Source organism: Eschrichtius robustus, chromosome 7 (assembly GCF_028021215.1).
Source record: "Eschrichtius robustus isolate mEscRob2 chromosome 7, mEscRob2.pri, whole genome shotgun sequence".
Lineage (NCBI taxonomy): Eukaryota > Metazoa > Chordata > Mammalia > Artiodactyla > Eschrichtiidae > Eschrichtius > Eschrichtius robustus.
In genome coordinates, this window is record NC_090830.1 from 19,462,606 (window position 1) to 19,486,797 (window position 24,192).

Consider the following 24,192-nt stretch of genomic DNA (forward strand, 5'->3'; position numbering starts at 1 on the left):
ATTGTGACGACAACTGTCCTGGAATATTTTGATGACACGGTTCATGGAGAATTGCAATGACAAGGGCCATGGCGAAATGTGAAGACAGGTGTCATGGGGCTTTGTGATCACAGTGGTCATCTAGAATTGTGAAGAAAGATATCATGGAGCACTGGGATGACAGGGGCCATGGAGCATTGTGATGACAGGGGTCATGGGGCATTGTGATGACATGGCCATGGAACATTATGATGTCAAGAAGTCAGGAGCATTGTGATAAAAAGGGCATGGACCATTGTGATTAGAGGGACCAAGGAGCATTCTGATGACAACGGCATGGAGCATTGTGATGACAAGTGTCATCGAGCATTGTGATGACAGTGGTCATGAAGCATTGTGATGAATGTGGTCATGGATCATTGTGATGACAAGTGTCGTGGAGCATTGTGATGACAGGGGTCATAGAGCATTGTGATGACACGGTTATGTAATATTGTGATGACCAGAATTCTGTAGCACTGTGATGAAAAGGGAATGGAGCATTGTGATTACAGGTGTCATGGAGCATTGTGATGACAATTGTTCTAGTACATTGTGAAGACAGGGATCATGGAGCATAGTGATGAAAGGGGCCATGGAGCATTGTGATGACAGGCGTCATGGGACAATGTGTTGACAGTGTCATGGAGCATTGTTAGAAAGGGAACATGGAGCAATTTGATTTCAGGGGCCATGAAAAATTGTGAATACATAGGCCATGGAGTATTCAGATGAATGTGGTCAAGGATCATTGTGACGACAAGTGTCCTGGAATATTGTGATGACACGGTTCATGGAGCATTGCGATGACAAGGGCCATGGCGAAATGTGAAGACAGGTGTCATGGGGCATTGTGATGACAGTGGTCATCTAGAATTGTGAAGAAAGATATCATGGAGCACTGGGATGACAGGGGCCATGGAACATTGTTATGACAGGGGTCATGGGGCATTGTGATGACACGGCCATGGAACATTATGATGACAAGAATTCTGGAGCATTGTGATAAAACGGGCATGGAACATTGTGATTAGAGGGGCCAAGGAGCATTCTGATGACAACGGCATGGAGCATTGTGATGACAAGGGTCATCGAGCATTGTGATGACAGTGGTCATGAAGCATTGTGATGAATGTGGTCATGATTCATTGTGATGACAAGTGTCGTGGAGCATTGTGACGACAGGGGTCATAGAGCATTTTGATGACACGGTTATGGAATATTGTGATGACCAGAATTCTGTAGCACTGTGATGAAAAGGGAATGGAGCATTGTGATTACAGGGTTCATGGAGCATTGTGATGAAAATTGTTCTAGAACATTGTGATGACAGGGATCATGGAGCATAGTGATGAAAGGGGCATGAAGCATTTTGATGACAGGCGTCATGGGGCATTGTGATGACACGGCCATGGAACATTATGATGACAAGAATTCTGGAGCATTGTGATAAAACGGGCATGGACCATTGTGATTAGAGGGGCAATGGAGCATTCTGATGACAACGGCATGGAGCATTGTGATGACAAGGGTCATCGAGCATTGTGATGACAGTGGTCATGAAGCATTGTGATGAATGTGGTCATGGATCATTGTGATGACAAGTGTCGTGGAGCATTGTGATGACAGGGGTCATAGAGCATTGTGATGACATGGTTATGTAATATTGTGATGACCAGAATTCTGTAGCACTGTGATGAAAAGGGAATGGAGCATTGTGATTACAGGGGCCATGGAGCTTTGTGATGACAATTGTTTAGAACATTGTGAAGACAGGGATCATGGAGCATAGTGATGAAAGGGGCCATGGAGCCTTGTGATGACAGGCATCATGGGACAATGTGTTCACCGTGGTCATGGAGCATTGTTAGAAAGGGAACATGGAGCAATTTGATTTCAGGGGCCATGAAAAATTGTGAATACATAGGCCATGGAGCATTCAGATGTATGTGGTCAAGGATCATTGTGACGACAACTGTCCTGGAATATTGTGATGACACGGTTCATGGAGCATTGCAATGACAAGGGCCATGGCGAAATGTGAAGACAGGTGTCATGGGGCTTTGTGATGACAGTGGTCATCTAGAATTGTGAAGAAAGATATCATGGAGCACTGGGATGACAGGGGCCATGGAGCATTGTGATGACAGGGGTCATGGGGCATTGTGATGACATGGCCATGGAACATTATGATGTCAAGAAGTCAGGAGCATTGTGATAAAAAGGGCATGGACCATTGTGATTAGAGGGACCAAGGAGCATTCTGATGACAACGGCATGGAGCATTGTGATGACAAGGGTCATCGAGCATTGTGATGACAGTGGTCATGAAGCATTGTGATGAATGTGGTCATGGATCATTGTGATGACAAGTGTCGTGGAGCATTGTGATGACAGGGGTCATAGAGCATTGTGATGACACGGTTATGTAATATTGTGATGACCAGAATTCTGTAGCACTGTGATGAAAAGGGAATGGAGCAATGTGATTACAGGGGTCATGGAGCATTGTGATGACAATTGTTCTAGAACATTGTGAAGACAGGGATCATGGAGCATAGTGATGAAAGGGGCCATGGAGCATTGTGATGACAGGCATCATGGGACAATGTGTTGACAGTGTCATGGAGCATTGTTAGAAAGGGAACATGGAGCAATTTGATTTAAGGGGCCATGAAAAATTGTGAATACATAGGCCATGGAGTATTCAGATGAATGTGGTCAAGGATCATTGTGACGACAAGTGTCCTGGAATATTGTGATGACACGGTTCATGGAGCATTGCGATGACAAGGGCCATGGCGAAATGTGAAGACAGGTGTCATGGGGCATTGTGATGACAGTGGTCATCTAGAAATGTGAAGAAAGATATCATGGAGCACTGGGATGACAGGGGCCATGGAACATTGTGATGACAGGGGTCATGGGGCATTGTGATGACACGGCCATGGAACATTATGATGACAAGAATTCTGGAGCATTGTGATAAAACGGGCATGGAACATTGTGATTAGAGGGGCCAAGGAGCATTCTGATGACAACGGCATGGAGCATTGTGATGACAAGGGTCATCGAGCATTGTGATGACAGTGGTCATGAAGCATTGTGATGAATGTGGTCATGCATCATTGTGATGACAAGTGTCGTGGAGCATTGTGATGACAGGGGTCATAGAGCATTTTGATGACACGGTTATGGAATATTGTGATGACCAGAATTCTGTAGCACTGTGATGAAAAGGGAATGGAGCATTGTGATTACAGGGGCCATGGAGCATTGTGATGACAATTGTTTAGAACATTGTGAAGACAGGGATCATGGAGCATAGTGATGAAAGGGGCCATGGAGCATTGTGATGACAGGCGTCATGGGACAATGTGTTGACAGTGGTCATGGAGCATTGTTAGAAAGGGATCATGGAGCAATTTGATTTCAGGGGCCATGAAAAATTGTGAATACACAGGCCATGGAATATTCAGATGTACGTGGACAAGGATCATTGTGACGAGAAGTGTCCTGGAATATTGTGATGACACGGTTCATGGAGCATTGCGATGACAAGGGCCATGGCGAAATGTGAAGGCAGGTGTCATGGGGCTTTGTGATGACAGTGATCATCTAGAATGGTGAAGAAAGATATCATGGAGCACTGGGATAACAGGGGCCATGGTGCATTGTGATGACAGGGTTCATGGGGCATTGTGATGACACAGCCATGGAACATTATGATGACAAGAATTTTGGAGCATTGTGATAAAAAGGCATGGACCATTGTGATTAGAGGGGCCAAGGAGCATTCTGATGACCGCGGCATGGAGCATTGTGATGACAAGTGTCATCGAGCATTGTGATGACAGTGGTCATGAAGCATTGTGATGAATGTGGTCATGGATCATTTTGATGACAAGTGTCGTGGAGCATTGTGATGACAGGGGTCATAGAGCATTGTGATGACACGGTTATGGAATATTGTGATGACCAGAATTCTGTAGCACTGTGATGAAAAGTGAATGGAGCATTGTGATTACAGGGGTCATGGAGCATTTTGATGACAATTGTTCTAGAACATTGTGAAGACAGGGATCATGGAGCATAGTGATGAAAGGGGCCATGGAGCATTGTGATGACAGGCGTCATGGGACAATGTGTTGTCAGTGGTCATGGAGCATTGTTAGAAAGGGAACATGGAGCAATTTGATTTCAGGGGATATGAAAAATTTTGAATACATAGGCCATGGAGTATTCAGATGAATGTGGGCAAGGATCATTGTGACGACAAGTGTCCTGGAATATTGTGATGACACGGTTCATGGAGCATTGCGATGACAAGGGCCATGGCGAAATGTGAAGACAGGTGTCATGGGGCATTGTGATGACACGGCCATGGAACATTATGATGACAAGAATTCTGGAGCATTGTGATAAAAAGGGCATGGAGCATTGTGATTAGAGGGGCCAAGGATCATTCTGATGACAACGGCATGGAGCATTGTGATGACAAGGGTCATCGAGCATTGTGATGACAGTAGTCATGAAGCATTGTGATGAATGTGGTCATGGATCATTGTGATGACAAGTGTCGTGGAGCATTGTGATGACAGGGGTCATAGAGCATTGTGATGACACGGTTATGGAATATTGTGATGACCAGAATTCTGTAGCACTGTGATGAAAAGGGAAAGGAGCATTGTGATTACAGGGGTCATGGAGCATTGTGATGACAATTGTTTAGAACATTGTGAAGACAGGGATCATGGAGCATAGTGATGAAAGGGGCCATGGAGCATTGTGATGACAGGCGTCATGGGACAATGTGTTGACAGTGGTCATGGAGCATTGTTAGAAAGGTAACATGGAGCAATTTGAATTCATGGGCCATGAAAAATTGTGAATACATAGGCCATGGAGTATTCAGATGAATGTTGTCAAGGATCATTGTGACGAAAAGTGTCCTGGAATATTGTGATGACATGGTTCATGGAGCATTGCGATGACAAGGGCCATGGCGAAATGTGAAGACAGGTGTCATGGGGCTTTGTGATGACAGTGGTCATCTAGAATTGTGAAGAAAGATATCATGGAGCACTGGGATGACAGGGGCCATGGAGCATTGTGATGAGAGGGGTCATGGGGCATTGTGATGACACGGCCATGGAACATTATGATGACAAGAATTCTGGAGCATTGTGATAAAAAGGGCTTGGACCATTGTGATTAGAGGGGCCAAGGAGCATTCTGATGACAACGGCATGGAGCATTGTGATGACAAGGGTCATCGAGCATTGTGATGACAGTGGTCATGAAGCATTGTGATGAATGTGGTCATGGATCATTGTGATGACAAGTCTCGTGGAGCATTGTGATGACAGGGGTCATAGAGCATTGTGATGACACGGTTATGGAATATTGTGATGACCAGAATTCTGTAGCACTGTGATGAAAAGGGAATGGAGCATTGTGATTACAGGAGTCATGGAGCATTGTGATGACAATTGTTTAGAACATTGTGAAGACAGGGTTCATGGAGCATAGTGATGAAAGGGGCCATGGAGCAGTGTGATGACAGGAGTCATGGGACAATGTGTTGACAGTGGTCATGGAGCATTGTTAGAAAGGGAACATGGAGCAATTTGATTTCAGGGGATATGAAAAATTGTGAATACATAGGCCATGGAGTATTCAGATGAATGTGGGCAAGGATCATTGTGACGACAAGTGTCCTGGAATATTGTGATGACACGGTTCATGGAGCATTGCGATGACAAGGGCCATGGCGAAATGTGAAGACAGGTGTCATGGGGCTTTGTGATGACAGTGGTCATCTAGGATTGTGAAGAAAGATATCATGGAGCAGTGGGATGACAGGGGCCATAGAGCATTGTGATGTCGGGGATCATGGGGCATTGTGATGACACGGCCATGGAACATTATGATGACAAGAATTCTGGAGCATTGTGATAAATAGGGCATGGACCATTGTGATTAGAGGGGCCAAGGAGCATTCTGATGACAACGGCATGGAGCATTGTGATGACAAGGGTCATCGAGCATTGTGATGACAGTGGTCATGAAGCATTGTGATGAATGTGGTCATGGATCATTGTGATGACAAATGTCGTGGAGCATTGTGATGACAGGGCTCATAGAGCATTGTGATGACACGGTTATGGAATATTGTGATGACCAGAATTCTGTAGCACTGTGATGAAAAGGGAATGGAGCATTGTGATTACAGGGGTCATGGAGCATTGTGATGACAATTGTTCTAGAACATTGTGATGACACGGATCATGGAGCATAGTGATGAAAGGGGCCATGGAGCCTTGTGATGACAGGCGTCACGGGACAATGTGTTGACAGTGGTCATGGAGCATTGTTAGAAAGGGAACATGGAGCAATTTGATTTCAGGGGCCATGAAAAATTGTGAATACATAGGCCATGGAGCATTCAGATGTATGTGGTCAAGGATCATTGTGACGACAACTGTCCTGGAATATTGTGATGACACGGTTCATGGAGCATTGCAATGACAAGGGCCATGGCGAAATGTGAAGACAGGTGTCATGGGGCTTTGTGATGACAGTGGTCATCTAGAATTGTGAAGAAAGATATCATGGAGCACTGGGATGACATGGGCCATGGAGCATTGTGATGACAGGGGTCATGGGGCATTGTGATGACATGGCCATGGAACATTATGATGTCAAGAAGTCAGGAGCATTGTGATAAAAAGGGCATGGACCATTGTGATTAGAGGGACCAAGGAGCATTCTGATGACAACGGCATGGAGCATTGTGATGACAAGGGTCATCGAGCATTGTGATGACAGTGGTCATGAAGCATTGTGATGAATGTGGTCATGGATCATTGTGATGACAAGTGTCGTGGAGCATTGTGATGACAGGGGTCATAGAGCATTGTGATGACACGGTTATGTAATATTGTGATGACCAGAATTCTGTAGCACTGTGATGAAAAGGGAATGGAGCATTGTGATTACAGGTGTCATGGAGCATTGTGATGACAATTGTTCTAGAACATTGTGAAGACAGGGATCATGGAGCATAGTGATGAAAGGGGCCATGGAGCATTGTGATGACAGGCGTCATGGGACAATGTGTTGACAGTGTCATGGAGCATTGTTAGAAAGGGAACATGGAGCAATTTGATTTAAGGGGCCATGAAAAATTGTGAATACATAGGCCTTGGAGTATTCAGATGAATGTGGTCAAGGATCATTGTGACGACAAGTGTCCTGGAATATTGTGATGACACGGTTCATGGAGCATTGCGATGACAAGGGCCATGGCGAAATGTGAAGACAGGTGTCATGGGGCATTGTGATGACAGTGGTCATCTAGAATTGTGAAGAAAGATATCATGGAGCACTGGGATGACAGGGGCCATGGAACATTGTGATGACAGGGGTCATGGGGCATTGTGATGACACGGCCATGGAACATTATGATGACAAGAATTCTGGAGCATTGTGATAAAACGGGCATGGAACATTGTGATTAGAGGGGCCAAGGAGCATTCTGATGACAACGGCATGGAGCATTGTGATGACAAGGGTCATCGAGCATTGTGATGACAGTGGTCATGAAGCATTGTGATGAATGTGGTCATGCATCATTGTGATGACAAGTGTCGTGGAGCATTGTGATGACAGGGGTCATAGAGCATTTTGATGACACGGTTATGGAATATTGTGATGACCAGAATTCTGTAGCACTGTGATGAAAAGGGAATGGAGCATTTTGATTACAGGGGCCATGGAGCATTGTGATGACAATTGTTTAGAACATTGTGAAGACAGGGATCATGGAGCATAGTGATGAAAGGGGCCATGGAGCATTGTGATGACAGGCGTCATGGGACAATGTGTTGACAGTGGTCATGGAGCATTGTTAGAAAGGGAACATGGAGCAATTTGATTTCAGGGGCCATGAAAAATTGTGAATACACAGGCCATGGAATATTCAGATGTACGTGGACAAGGATCATTGTGACGAGAAGTGTCCTGGAATATTGTGATGACACGGTTCATGGAGCATTGCGATGACAAGGGCCATGGCGAAATGTGAAAGCAGGTGTCATGGGGCTTTGTGATGACAGTGATCATCTAGAATGGTGAAGAAAGATATCATGGAGCACTGGGATAACAGGGGCCATGGTGCATTGTGATGACAGGGTTCATGGGGCATTGTGATGACACAGCCATGGAACATTATGATGACAAGAATTTTGGAGCATTGTGATAAAAAGGCATGGACCATTGTGATTAGAGGGGCCAAGGAGCATTCTGATGACAGCGGCATGGAGCATTGTGATGACAAGTGTCATCGAGCATTGTGATGACAGTGGTCATGAAGCATTGTGATGAATGTGGTCATGGATCATTTTGATGACAAGTGTCGTGGAGCATTGTGATGACAGGGGTCATAGAGCATTGTGATGACACGGTTATGGAATATTGTGATGACCAGAATTCTGTAGCACTGTGATGAAAAGTGAATGGAGCATTGTGATTACAGGGGTCATGGAGCATTTTGATGACAATTGTTCTAGAACATTGTGAAGACAGGGATCATGGAGCATAGTGATGAAAGGGGCCATGGAGCATTGTGATGACAGGCGTCATGGGACAATGTGTTGTCAGTGGTCATGGAGCATTGTTAGAAAGGGAACATGGAGCAATTTGATTTCAGGGGATATGAAAAATTTTGAATACATAGGCCATGGAGTATTCAGATGAATGTGGGCAAGGATCATTGTGACGACAATTGTCCTGGAATATTGTGATGACACGGTTCATGGAGCATTGCGATGACAAGGGCCATGGCGAAATGTGAAGACAGGTGTCATGGGGCATTGTGATGACACGGCCATGGAACATTATGATGACAAGAATTCTGGAGCATTGTGATAAAAAGGGCATGGACCATTGTGATTAGAGGGGCCAAGGATCATTCTGATGACAACGGCATGGAGCATTGTGATGACAAGGGTCATCGAGCATTGTGATGACAGTAGTCATGAAGCATTGTGATGAATGTGGTCATGGATCATTGTGATGACAAGTGTCGTGGAGCATTGTGATGACAGGGGTCATAGAGCATTGTGATGACACGGTTATGGAATATTGTGATGACCAGAATTCTGTAGCACTGTGATGAAAAGGGAAAGGAGCATTGTGATTACAGGGGTCATGGAGCATTGTGATGACAATTGTTTAGAACATTGTGAAGACAGGGATCATGGAGCATAGTGATGAAAGGGGCCATGGAGCATTGTGATGACAGGCGTCATGGGACAATGTGTTGACAGTGGTCATGGAGCATTGTTAGAAAGGTAACATGGAGCAATTTGAATTCAGGGGCCATGAAAAATTGTGAATACATAGGCCATGGAATATTCAGATGAATGTTGTCAAGGATCATTGTGACGACAAGTGTCCTGGAATATTGTGATGACATGGTTCATGGAGCATTGCGATGACAAGGGCCATGGCGAAATGTGAAGACAGGTGACATGGGGCTTTGTGATGACAGTGGTCATCTAGAATTGTGAAGAAAGATATCATGGAGCACTGGGATGACAGGGGCCATAGAGCATTGTGATGACGGGGATCATGGGGCATTGTGATGACACGGCCATGGAACATTATGATGACAAGAATTCTGGAGCATTGTGATAAATAGGGCATGGACCATTGTGATTAGAGGGGCCAAGGAGCATTCTGATGACAACGGCATGGAGCATTGTGATGACAAGGGTCATCGAGCATTGTGATGACAGTGGTCATGAAGCATTGTGATGAATGTGGTCATGGATCATTGTGATGAAAAGTCTCGTGGAGCATTGTGATGACAGGGGTCATAGAGCATTGTGATGACACGGTTATGGAATATTGTGATGACCAGAATTCTGTAGCACTGTGATGAAAAGGGAATGGAGCATTGTGATTACAGGAGTCATGGAGCATTGTGATGACAATTGTTTAGAACATTGTGAAGACAGGGTTCATGGAGCATAGTGATGAAAGGGGCCATGGAGCAGTGTGATGACAGGCGTCATGGGACAATGTGTTGACAGTGGTCATGGAGCATTGTTAGAATGGGAACATGGAGCAATTTGATTTCAGGGGATATGAAAAATTGTGAATACATAGGCCATGGAGTATTCAGATGAATGTGGGCAAGGATCATTGTGACGACAAGTGTCCTGGAATATTGTGATGACACGGTTCATGGAGCATTGCGATGACAAGGGCCATGGCGAAATGTGAAGACAGGTGTCATGGGGCTTTGTGATGACAGTGGTCATCTAGGATTGTGAAGAAAGATATCATGGAGCAGTGGGATGACAGGGGCCATTGAGCATTGTGATGACGGGGATCATGGGGCATTGTGATGACACGGCCATGGAACATTATGATGACAAGAATTCTGGAGCATTGTGATAAATAGGGCATGGACCATTGTGATTAGAGGGGCCAAGGAGCATTCTGATGACAACGGCATGGAGCATTGTGATGACAAGGGTCATCGAGCATTGTGATGACAGTGGTCATGAAGCATTGTGATGAATGTGGTCATGGATCATTGTGATGACAAATGTCGTGGAGCATTGTGATGACAGGGCTCATAGAGCATTGTGATGACACGGTTATGGAATATTGTGATGACCAGAATTGTGTAGCACTGTGATGAAAAAGGAATGGAGCATTGTGATTACAGGGGTCATGGAGCATTGTGATGACTATTGTTCTAGATCATTGTGATGACACGGATCATGGAGCACAGTGATGAAAGGGGCCATGGAGCATTGTGATGACAGGCGTCATGGGACATTGTGTTGACAGTGGTCATGTAGCATTTTTAGATAGGGAACATGGAGCAATTTTATTTCAGGGGCCATGAAAAATTGTGAATACATAGGCCATGGAGTATTCAGATGAATGTGGTCAAGGATCATTGTGACGACAAGTGTCCTGGAATATTGTGATGACACGGTTCATGGAGCATTGCGATGACAAGGGCCATGGCGAAATGTGAAGACAGGTGTCATGGGGCTTTGTGATGACAGTGGTCATCTAGAATTGTGAAGAAAGATATCATGGAGCACTGGGATGACAGGGGCCATGGAGCATTGTGATGACAGGGGTCATGGGGCATTGTGATGACATGGCCATGGAACATTATGATGACAAGAAGTCTGGAGCATTGTGATAAAAAGGGCATGGACCATTGTGATTAGAGGGGCCAAGGAGCATTCTGATACAACGGCATGGAGCATTGTGATGACAAGGGTCATCGAGCATTGTGATGACAGTGGTCATGAAGCATTGTGATGAATGTGGTCATTCATCATTGTGATGACAAGTGTCGAGGAGCATTGTGATGACAGGGGTCATAGAGCATTGTGATGACACGGATAAGGAATTTTGTGATGACCAGAATTCTGTAGCACTGTGATGAAAAGGGAATGGAGCATTGTGATTACAGGGGTCATGGAGCATTGTGATGACAATTTTTCTAGAACATTGTGAAGACAGGGATCATGGAGCACAGTGATGAAAGGGCCATGGAGCATTGTGATGACAGGCGTCATGGGACAATGTGTTGACAGTGGTCATGGAGCATTGTTAGAAAGGGAACATGGAGCAATTTGATTTCAGGGGCAATGAAAAATTGGGAATATATAAGCCATGGAGTATTCAGATGAATGTGGTAATGGATCATTGTGATGACAAGTGTCGTGGAGCATTGTGATGACAGGGGTCATAGAGCATTGTGATGACACGGTTATGGAATATTGTGATGACCAGAATTCTGTAGCACTGTGATGAAAAGGGAATGGAGCATTGTGATTACAGGGGCCATGGAGCATTGTGATGACAATTGTTTAGAACATTGTGAAGACAGGGATCATGGAGCATAGTGATGAAAGGGGCCATGGAGCATTGTGATGACAGGCGTCATGGGACAATGTGTTGACAGTGGTCATGGAGCATTGTTAGAAAGGGAACATGGAGCAATTTGATTTCAGGGGCCATGAAAAATTGTGAATACATAGGCCATGGAGCATTCAGATGTATGTGGTCAAGGATCATTGTGACGACAAGTGTCCTGGAATATTGTGATGACACGGTTCATGGAGCATTGCGATGACAAAGGCAATTGCGAAACGTGAAGACAGGTGTCATGGGGCTTTGTGATGACAGTGGTCATCTAGAATTGTGAAGAAAGATATCATGGAGCACTGGGATGACAGGGGCCATGGAGCATTGTGATGACAGGGGTCATGGGGCATTGTGATGACATGGCCATGGAACATTATGATGACAAGAAGTCAGGAGCATTGTTATAAAAAGGGCATGGACCATTGTGATTAGAGGGGACAAGGAGCATTCTGATGACAACGGCATGGAGCATTGTGATGACAAGGGTCATCGAGCATTGTGATGACAGTGGTCATGAAGCATTGTGATGAATGTGGTCATGGATCATTGTGATGACAAGTGTTGTGGAGCATTGTGATGACAGGGGTCATAGAGCATTGTGATGACACGGTTATGGAATATTGTGATGACCAGAAATCTGTAGCACAGTGATGAAAATGGAATGGAGCATTGTGATTACAGGGGTCATGGAGCATTGTGATGACAAATGTTCTAGAATATTGTGAAGACACGGATCATGGAGCATAGTGATGAAAGGGGCCATGGAGCATTGTGAAGACAGGCGTCATGGGACAATGTGATGACAGTGGTCATGGAGCCTTGTTAGAAAGGGAACATGGAGCAATTTGATTTCAGGGGCCATGAAAAATTGTGAATACATAGGCCATGGAGTATTCAGATGAATGTGGTCAAGGATCATTGTGACAAAATGTGTCCTGCAATATTGTGATGACACGGTTCATGGAGCATTGCGATGAAAAGGGCCATGGCGAAATGTGAAGACAGGTGTCATGGGGCTTTGTGATGACAGTGGTCATCTAGAATTGTGAAGAAAGATATCATGGAGCAGTGGGATGACAGGGGCCATGGAGCATTGTGATGAGGGGGATCATGGGGCATTGTGATGACACGGCCATGGAACATTATGATGACAAGAATTCTGGAGCATTGTGATAAATAGGGCATGGATCATTGTGATTAGAGGGGCCAAGGAGCATTCTGATGACAATGGCATGGAGCATTGTGATGACAAGGGTCATCGAGCATTGTGATGACAGTGGTCATGAAGCATTGTGATGAATGTGGTCATGGATCATTGTGATGACAATTGTCGTGGAGCATTGTGATGACAGGGGTCCAAGAGCATTGTGATGACACGGTTATGGAATATTGTGATGACCAGAATTCTGTAGCACTGTGATGAAAAGGGAATGGAGCATTGTGATTACAGGGGTCATGGAGCATTGTGATGACAATTGTTCTAGAACATTGTGATGACACGGATCATGGAGCACAGTGATGAAAGGGGCCATGGAGCATTGTGATGACAGGCGTCATGGGACATTGTGTTGACAGTGGTCATGGAGCATTGTTTGAAAGGGAACATGGAGCAATTTGATTTCAGGGGCCATGAAAAATTGTGAATACATAGGCCATGGAGTATTCAGATGTATGTGGTCAAGGATCATTGTGACGAAATGTGTCCTGGAATATTGTGAAGACACGGTTCATGGAGCATTGCGATGACAAGAGCCATGGCGAAATGTGAAGACAGGTGTCATGGGGCATTGTGATGACAGTGGTCATCTAGAATTGTGAAGAAAGATATCATGGAGCACTGGGATGTCAGGGGCCATGGAACATTGTGATGACAGGGGTCATGGGGCATTGTGATGACACGGCCATGGAACATCGTGATGACAAGAATTCTGGAGCATTGTGATAAATAGGGCATGGACCATTGTGATTAGAGGGGCCAAGGAGCATTCTGATGACAACGGCATGGAGCATTGTGATGACAAGGGTCATCGAGCATTGTGATGACAGTGGTCATGAAGCATTGTGATGAATGTGGTCATGGATCATTGTGATGACAAGTGTCGTGGAGCATTGTGATGACAGGGGTCATGGAGCATTGTGATGACACGGTTATGGAATATTGTGATGACCACAATTCTGTAGCACTGTGATGAAAATGGAAAGGATCATTGTGATTACAGGGGTCATGGAGCAATGTGATGACAATTGTTTAGAACATTGTGAAGACAGGGATCATGGAGCATAGTGATGAAAGGGGCCATGGAGCATTGTGATGACAGGCGTCATGGGACAATGTGTTGACAGTGGTCATGGAGCATTGTTAGAAAGGGAACATGGAGCAATTTGATTTCAGGGGCCATGAAAAATTGTGAATACATAGGCCATGGAGCATTCAGATGTATGTGGTCAAGGATCATTGTGACGACACCTGTCCAGGAATATTGTGATGACACGGTTCATGGAGCATTGCGATGACAAGGGCCATGGCGAAATGTGAAGGCATGTGTCATGGGGCTTTGTGATGACAGTGGTCATCTAGAATTGTGAAGAAAGATATCATGGAGCACCGGGATGACAGGGGCCATGGAGCATTCTGATGACAGGGTTCATGGGGTATTGTGATGACACGGCCATGGAACATTATGATGACAATAATTCTGGAGCATTGTGATAAAAAGGGCATGGACCATTGTGATTAGAGGGGCCAAGGAGCATTCTGATGACAACGGCATGGAGCATTGTGATGACAAGGGTCATCGAGCATTGTGATGACAGTGGTCATGAAGCATTGTGATGAATGTGGTCATGGATCATTGTGATGACAAGTGTCGTGGAGCATTGTGATGACAGGGGTCATAGAGCATTGTGATGACACCGTTATGGAATATTGTGATGACCAGAAATCTGTAGCACAGTGATGAAAATGGAATGGAGCATTGTGATTACAGGGGTCATGGAGCATTGTGATGACAATTGTTCTAGAATATTGTGAAGACAGGGATCATGGAGCATAGTGATGAAAGGGGCCATGCAGCATTGTGAAGACAGGCGTCATGGGACAATGTGTTGACAGTGGTCATGGAGCCTTGTTAGAAAGGGAACATGGAGCAATTTGATTTCAGGGGCCATGAAAAATTGTGAATACATAGGCCATGGAGTATTCAGATGAATGTGGTCAAGGATCATTGTGACAAAAATGTCCTGGAATATAGTGATGACACGGTTCATGGAGCACTGCGATGACAAGGGCTATGGCGAAATGTGAAGACAGGTGTCATGGGGCATTGTGATGACAGTGGTCATCTAGAATTGTGAAGAAAGATATCATGGAGCACTGGGATGTCAGGGGCCATGGAACATTGTGATGACAGGGGTCATGGGGCATTGTGATGACACGGCCATGGAACATCGTGATGACAAGAATTCTGGAGCATTGTGATAAATAGGGCATGGACCATTGTGATTAGAGGGGCCAAGGAGCATTCTGATGACAACGGCATGGAGCATTGTGATGACAATGGTCATCGAGCATTGTGATGACAGTGGTCATGAAGCATTGTGATGAATGTGGTCATGGATCATTGTGATGACAAGTGTCGTGGAGCATTGTGATGACAGGGGTCATGGAGCATTGTGATGACACGGTTATGGAATATTGTGATGACCACAATTCTGTAGCACTGTGATGAAAATGGAAAGGATCATTGTGATTACAGGGGTCATGGAGCAATGTGATGACAATTGTTTAGAACATTGTGAAGACAGGGATCATGGAGCATAGTGATGAAAGGGGCCATGGAGCATTGTGATGACAGGCGTCATGGGACAATGTGTTGACAGTGGTCATGGAGCATTGTTAGAAAGGGAACATGGAGCAATTTGATTTCAGGGGCCATGAAAAATTGTGAATACATAGGCCATGGAGCATTCAGATGAATGTGGTCAAGGATCATTGTGACGACACGTGTCCTGGAATATTGTGATGACACGGTTCATGGAGCATTGCGATGACAAGGGCCATGGCGAAATGTAAAGGCATGTGTCATGGGGCTTTGTGATGACAGTGGTCATCTAGAATTGTGAAGAAAGATATCATGGATCACTGGGATGACAGGGGCCATGGAGCATTGTGATGACAGGGGTCATGGGGCATTGTGATGACACGGCCATGGAACATTATGATTACAATAATTCTGGAGCATTGTGATAAAAAGGGCATGGACCATTGTGATTAGAGGGGCCAAGGAGCATTCTGATGACAACGGCATGGAGCATTGTGATGACAAGGGTCATCGAGCATTGTGATGACAGTGGTCATGAAGCATTGTGATGAATGTGGTCATGGATCATTGTGATGACAAGTGTCTTGGAGCATTGTGATGACAGGGGTCATAGAGCATTGTGATGACACGGTTATGTAATATTGTGATGACCAGAATTCTGTAAAACTGTGATGAAAAGGGAATGGAGCATTGTGATTACAGGTGTCATGGAGCATTGCGATGACAATTGTTCTAGAACATTGTGAAAACAGGGATCATGGAGCATAGTGATGAAAGGGGCCATGGAGCATTGTGATGACAGGCGTCATGGAACAATGTGTTGACAGTGTCATGGAGCATTGTTAGAAAGGGAACATGGAGAAATTTGATTTCAGGGGCCTTGAAAAATTGTGAATACATAGGCCATGGAGCATTCAGATGTATGTGGTCAAGGATCATTGTGACGACAAGTGTCCTGGAATATTGTGATGACACGGTTCATGGAGCATTGCGATGAAAAGGGCCATGGCGAAATGTGAAGACAGGTGTCATGGGGCTTTGTGATGACAGTGGTCATCTAGAATTGTGAAGAAAGATATCATGGAGCAGTGGGATGACAGGGGCCATGGAGCATTGTGATGACGGGGATCATGGGGCATTGTGATGACACGGCCATGGAACATTATGATGACAAGAATTCTGGAGCATTGTGATAAATAGGGCATGGACCATTGTGATTAGAGGGGCCAAGGAGCATTCTGATGACAACGGCATGGAGCATTGTGATGACAAGGGTCATCGAGCATTGTGATGACAGTGGTCATGAAGCATTGTGATGAATGTGGTCATGGATCATTGTGATGACAATTGTCGTGGAGCATTGTGATGACAGGGGTCATAGAGCATTGTGATGACACGGTTATGGAATATTGTGATGACCAGAATTCTGTAGCACTGTGATGAAAAGGGAATGGAGCATTGTGATTACAGGGGTCATGGAGCATTGTGATGACATTTGTTCTAGAACATTGTGATGACACGGATCATGGAGCACAGTGATGAAAGGGGCCATGGAGCATTGTGATGACAGGCGTAATGGGACAATGTGTTGACAGTGTCATGGAGCATTGTTAGAAAGGGAACATGGAGCAATTTGATTTCAGGGGCCATGAAAAATTGTGAATACATAGGCCATGGAGTATTCAGATGAATGTGGTCAAGGATCATTGTGACGACAAGTGTCCTGGAATATTGTGATGACACGGTTCATGGAGCATTGCGATGAAAAGGGCCATGGCGAAATGTGAAGACAGGTGTCATGGGGCTTTGTGATGACAGTGGTCATCTAGAATTGTGAAGAAAGATATCATGGAGCAGTGGGATGACAGGGGCCATGGAGCATTGTGATGACGGGGATCATGGGGCATTGTGATGACACGGCCATGGAACATTATGATGACAAGAATTCTGGAGCATTGTGATAAATAGGGCATGGACCATTGTGATTAGAGGGGCCAAGGAGCATTCTGATGACAACGGCATGGAGCATTGTGATGACAAGGGTCATCGAGCATTGTGATGACAGTGGTCATGAAGCATTGTGATGAATGTGGTCATGGATCATTGTGATGACAATTGTCGTGGAGCATTGTGATGACAGGGGTCATAGAGCATTGTGATGACACGGTTATGGAATATTGTGATGACCAGAATTCTGTAGCACTGTGATGAAAAGGGAATGGAGCATTGTGATTACAGGGGTCATGGTGCATTGTGATGACAATTGTTCTAGAACATTGTGATGACACGGATCATGGAGCACAGTGATGAAAGGGGCCATGGAGCATTGTGATGACAGGCGTAATGGGACAATGTGTTGACAGTGTCATGGAGCATTGTTAGAAAGGGAACATGGAGCAATTTGATTTCAGGGGCCATGAAAAATTGTGAATACATAGGCCATGGAGTATTCAGATGAATGTGGTCAAGGATCATTGTGACGACAAGTGTCCTGGAATATTGTGATGACACGGTTCATGGAGCATTGCGATGACAAGGGCCATGGCGAAATGTGAAGACAGGTGTCATGGGGCATTGTGATGACAGTGGTCATCTAGAATTGTGTAGAAAGATATCATGGAGCACTGGGATGTCAGGGGCCATGGAACATTGTGATGACAGGGATCATGGGGCATTGTGATGACACGGCCATGGAACATCATGATGACAAGAATTCTGGAGCATTGTGATAAATAGGGCATGGACCATTGTGATTAGAGGGGCCAAGGAGCATTCTGATGACAACGGCATGGAGCATTGTGATGACAAGGGTCATCGAGCATTGTGATGACAGTGGTCATGAAGCATTGTGATGAATGTGGTCATGGATCATTGTGATGACAAGTGTCGTGGAGCATTGTGATGACAGGGGTCATAGAGCATTGTGATGACACGGTTATGTAATATTGTGATGACCAGAATTCTGTAGCACTGTGATGAAAAGGGAATGGAGCATTGTGATTACAGGTGTCATGGAGCATTGTGATGACAATTGTTCTAGAACATTGTGAAGACACGGATCATGGAGCATAGTGATGAAAGGGGCCATGGAGCATTGTGATGACAGGCGTCATGGAACAATGTGTTGACAGTGTCATGGAGCATTGTTAGAAAGGGAAAATGGAGCAATTTGATTTCAGGGGCCATGAAAAATTGTGAATACATAGGCCATGGAGTATTCAGATGAATGTGGTCAAGGATCATTGTGACGACAAGTGTCCTGGAATATTGTGATGACACGGTTCATGGAGCATTGCGATGACAAGGGCCATGGCGAAATGTGAAGACAGGTGTCATGGGGCATTGTGATGACAGTGGTCATCTAGAATTGTGAAGAAAGATATCATGGAGCACTGGGATGTCAGGGGCCATGGAACATTGTGATGACAGGGGTCATGGGGCATTGTGATGACACGGCCAAGGAACATTATGATGACAAGAATTCTGGAGCATTGTGATAAATAGGGCATGGACCATTGTGATTAGAGGGGCCAAGGAGCATTCTGATGACAACGGCATGGAGCATTGTGATGACAAGGGTCATCGAGGATTGTGATGACAGTGGTCATGAAGCATTGTGATGAATGTGGTCATGGATCATTGTGATGACAAGTGTCTTGGAGCATTGTGATGACAGGGGTCATAGAGCATTGTGATGACACGGTTATGTAATATTGTGATGACCAGAATTCTGTAAAACTGTGATGAAAAGGGAATGGAGCATTGTGATTACAGGTGTCATGGAGCATTGCGATGACAATTGTTCTAGAACATTGTGAAATCAGGGATCATGGAGCATAGTGATGAAGGGGGCCATGGAGCATTGTGATGACAGGCGTCATGGGACAATGTGTTGACAGTGTCATGGAGCATTGTTAGAAAGGGAACATGGAGCAATTTGATTTCAGGGGCCTTGAAAAATTGTGAATACATAGGCCATGGAGCATTCAGATGTATGTGGTCAAGGATCATTGTGACGACAAGTGTCCTGGAATATTGTGATGACACGGTTCATGGAGCATTGCGATGACAAGGGCAATTGCGAAATGTGAAGACAGGTGTCATGGGGCTTTGTGATGACAGTGGTCATCTAGAATTGTGAAGAAAGATATCATGGAGCACTGGGATGACAGGGGCCATTGAGCATTGTGATGACAGGGGTCATGGGGCATTGTGATGACATGGCCATGGAACATTATGATGACAAGAAGTCAGGAGCATTGTTATAAAAAGGGCATGGACCATTGTGATTAGAGGGGACAAGGAGAATTCTGATGACAACGGCATGGAGCATTGTGATGACAAGGGTCACCGAGCATTGTGATGACAGTGGTCATGAAGCATTGTGATGAATGTGGTCATGGATCATTGTGATGACAAGTGTCGTGGAGCATTGTGATGACAGGGGTCATAGAGCATTGTGATGACACGGTTATGGAATATTGTGATGACCAGAAATCTGTAGCACAGTGATGAAAATGGATTGGAGCATTGTGATTACAGGGGTCATGGAGCATTGTGATGACAATTGTTCTAGAACATTGTGAAGACAGTGATCATGGAGCATAGTGATGAAAGGGGCCATGGAGCATTGTGATGACAGGCGTCATGGGACAATGTGTTGACAGTGTCATGGAGCATTGTTAGAAAGGGAACATGGAGCAATTTGATTTCAGGGGCCATGAAAAATTGTGAATACATAGGCCATGGAGTATTCAGATGAATGTGGTAAAGGATCATTCTGAAGACAAGTGTCCTGGATTTTTGTGATGAAACGGTTCATGGAGCATTGCGATAACAAGGGCCATGGCGAAATGTGAAGAGAGGTGTCATGGGGCATTGTGATGACAGTGGTCATCTAGAATTGTGAAGAAAGATATCATGGAGCACTGGGATGACAGGGACCATGGAGCATTGTGATGACAGGGGTCATGGGGCATTGTGATGACACGGCCATGGAATATTATGATGACAAGAATTCTGGAGAATTGTGATAAAAAGGGCATGGACCATTGTGATTAGAGGGGACTAGGAACATTCTGATGACAACGGCATGGAGCATTGTGATGACAAGGGTCATCGAGTATTGTGATGACAGTGGTCATGAAGCATTGTGATGAATGTGGTCATGGATCATTGTAATGACAAGTGTCGTGGAGCATTGTGATGACAGGGGTCATAGAGCATTGTGATGACACGGTTATGGAATTTTGTGATGACCAGAATTCTGTAGCACTGTGATGTAAAGGGAATGGAGCATTGTGATTACAGGGGTCATGGAGCATTGTGATGACAATTGTTTAGAACATTGTGAAGACAGGGATCATGGAGCATAGTGATGAAAGTGGCCATGGAGCATTGTTATGACAGGCGTCATGGGACAATGTGTTGACAGTGGTCATGGAGCATTGTTAGAAAGGGAACATGGAGCAATTTGATTTCAGGGGCCATGAAAAATTGTGAATACATAGGCCATGGAGTATTCAGATGAATGTGGTCAAGGATCATTGTGACGACAAGTGTCCTGGAATATTGTGATGACACGGTTCATGGAGCATTGCGATGAAAAGGGCCATGGCGAAATGTGAAGACAGGTGTCATGGGGCTTTGTGATGACAGTGGTCATCTAGAATTGTGAAGAAAGATATCATGGAGCAGTGGGATGACAGGGGCCATGGAGCATTGTGATGACGGGGATCATGGGGCATTGTGATGACACGGCCATGGAACATTATGATGACAAGAATTCTGGAGCATTGTGATAAATAGGGCATGGACCATTGTGATTAGAGGGGCCAAGGAGCATTCTGATGACAACGGCATGGAGCATTGTGATGACAAGGGTCATCGAGCATTGTGATGACAGTGGTCATGAAGCATTGTGATGAATGTGGTCATGGATCATTGTGATGACAATTGTCGTGGAGCATTGTGATGACAGGGGTCATAGAGCATTGTGATGACACGGTTATGGAATATTGTGATGACCAGAATTCTGTAGCACTGTGATGAAAAGGGAATGGAGCATTGTGATTACAGGGGTCATGGAGCATTGTGATGACAATTGTTCTAGAACATTGTGATGACACGGATCATGGAGCACAGTGATGAAAGGGGCCATGGAGCATTGTGATGACAGGCGTCATGGGACAATGTGTTGACAGTGTCATGGAGCATTGTTAGAAAGGGAACATGGAGCAATTTGATTTCAGGGGCCATGAAAAATTGTGAATACATAGGCCATGGGGTATTCAGATGAATGTGGTCAAGGATCATTGTGACGACAAGTGTCCTGGAATATTGTGATGACACGGTTCATGGAGCATTGCGATGACAAGGGCCATGGCGAAATGTGAAGACAGGTGTCATGGGGCATTGTGATGACAGTGGTCATCTAGAATTGTGAAGAAAGATATCATGGAGCACTGGGATGTCAGGGGCCATGGAACATTGTGATGACAGGGGTCATGGGGCATTGTGATGACACGGCCAAGGAACATTATGATGACAAGAATTCTGGAGCATTGTGATAAATAGGGCATGGACCATTGTGATTAGAGGGGCCAAGGAGCATTCTGATGACAACGGCATGGAGCATTGTGATGACAAGGGTCATCGAGGATTGTGATGACAGTGGTCATGAAGCATTGTGATGAATGTGGTCATGGATCATTGTGATGACAAGTGTCTTGGAGCATTGTGATGACAGGGGTCATAGAGCATTGTGATGACACGGTTATGTAATATTGTGATGACCAGAATTCTGTAAAACTGTGATGAAAAGGGAATGGAGCATTGTGATTACAGGTGTCATGGAGCATTGCGATGACAATTGTTCTAGAACATTGTCAAAACAGGGATCATGGAGCATAGTGATGAAAGGGGCCATGGAGCATTGTGATGACAGGCGTCATGGGACAATGTGTTGACAGTGTCATGGAGCATTGTTAGAAAGGGAACATGGAGCAATTTGATTTCAGGGGCCTTAAAAAATTGTGAATACATAGGCCATGGAGCATTCAGATGTATGTGGTCAAGGATCATTGTGACGACAAGTGTCCTGGAATATTGTGATGACACGGTTCATGGAGCATTGCGATGACAAGGGCAATTGCGAAATGTGAAGACAGGTGTCATGGGGCTTTGTGATGACAGTGGTCATCTAGAATTGTGAAGAAAGATATCATGGAGCACTGGGATGACAGGGGCCATGGAGCATTGTGATGACAGGGGTCATGGGGCATTGTGATGACATGGCCATGGAACATTATGATGACAAGAAGTCAGGAGCATTGTTATAAAAAGGGCATGGACCATTGTGATTAGAGGGGACAAGGAGCATTCTGATGACAACGGCATGGAGCATTGTGATGACAAGGGTCATCGAGCATTGTGATGACAGTGGTCATGAAGCATTGTGATGAATGTGGTCATGCATCATTGTGATGACAAGTGTTGTGGAGCATTGTGATGACAGGGGTCATAGAGCATTGTGATGACACGGTTATGGAATATTGTGATGACCAGAAATCTGTAGCACAGTGATGAAAATGGATTGGAGCATTGTGATTACAGGGGTCATGGAGCATTGTGATGACAATTGTTCTAGAACATTGTGAAGACAGAGATCATGGAGCATAGTGATGAAAGGGGCCATGGAGCATTGTGATGACAGGCGTCATGGGACAATGTGTTGACAGTGTCATGGAGCATTGTTAGAAAGGGAACATGGAGCAATTTGATTTCAGGGGCCATGAAAAATTGTGAATACATAGGCCATGGAGTATTCAGATGAATGTGGTCAAGGATCATTCTGACGACAAGTGTCCTGGATTTTTGTGATGAAACGGTTCATGGAGCATTGCGATAAAAAGGGCCATGGCGAAATGTGAAGAGAGGTGTCATGGGGCATTGTGATGACAGTGGTCATCTAGAATTGTGAAGAAAGATATCATGGAGCACTGGGATGACAGGGACCATGGAGCATTGTGATGACAGGGGTCATGGGGCATTGTGATGACACGGCCATGGAATATTATGATGACAAGAATTCTGGAGAATTGTGATAAAAAGGGCATGGACCATTGTGATTAGAGGGGCCAAGGAACATTCTGATGACAACGGCATGGAGCATTGTGATGACAAGGGTCATCGAGTATTGTGATGACAGTGGTCATGAAGCATTGTGATGAATGTGGTCATGGATCATTGTAATGACAAGTGTCGTGGAGCATTGTGATGACAGGGGTCATAGAGCATTGTGATGACACGGTTATGGAATTTTGTGATGACCAGAATTCTGTAGCACTGTGATGTAAAGGGAATGGAGCATTGTGATTACAGG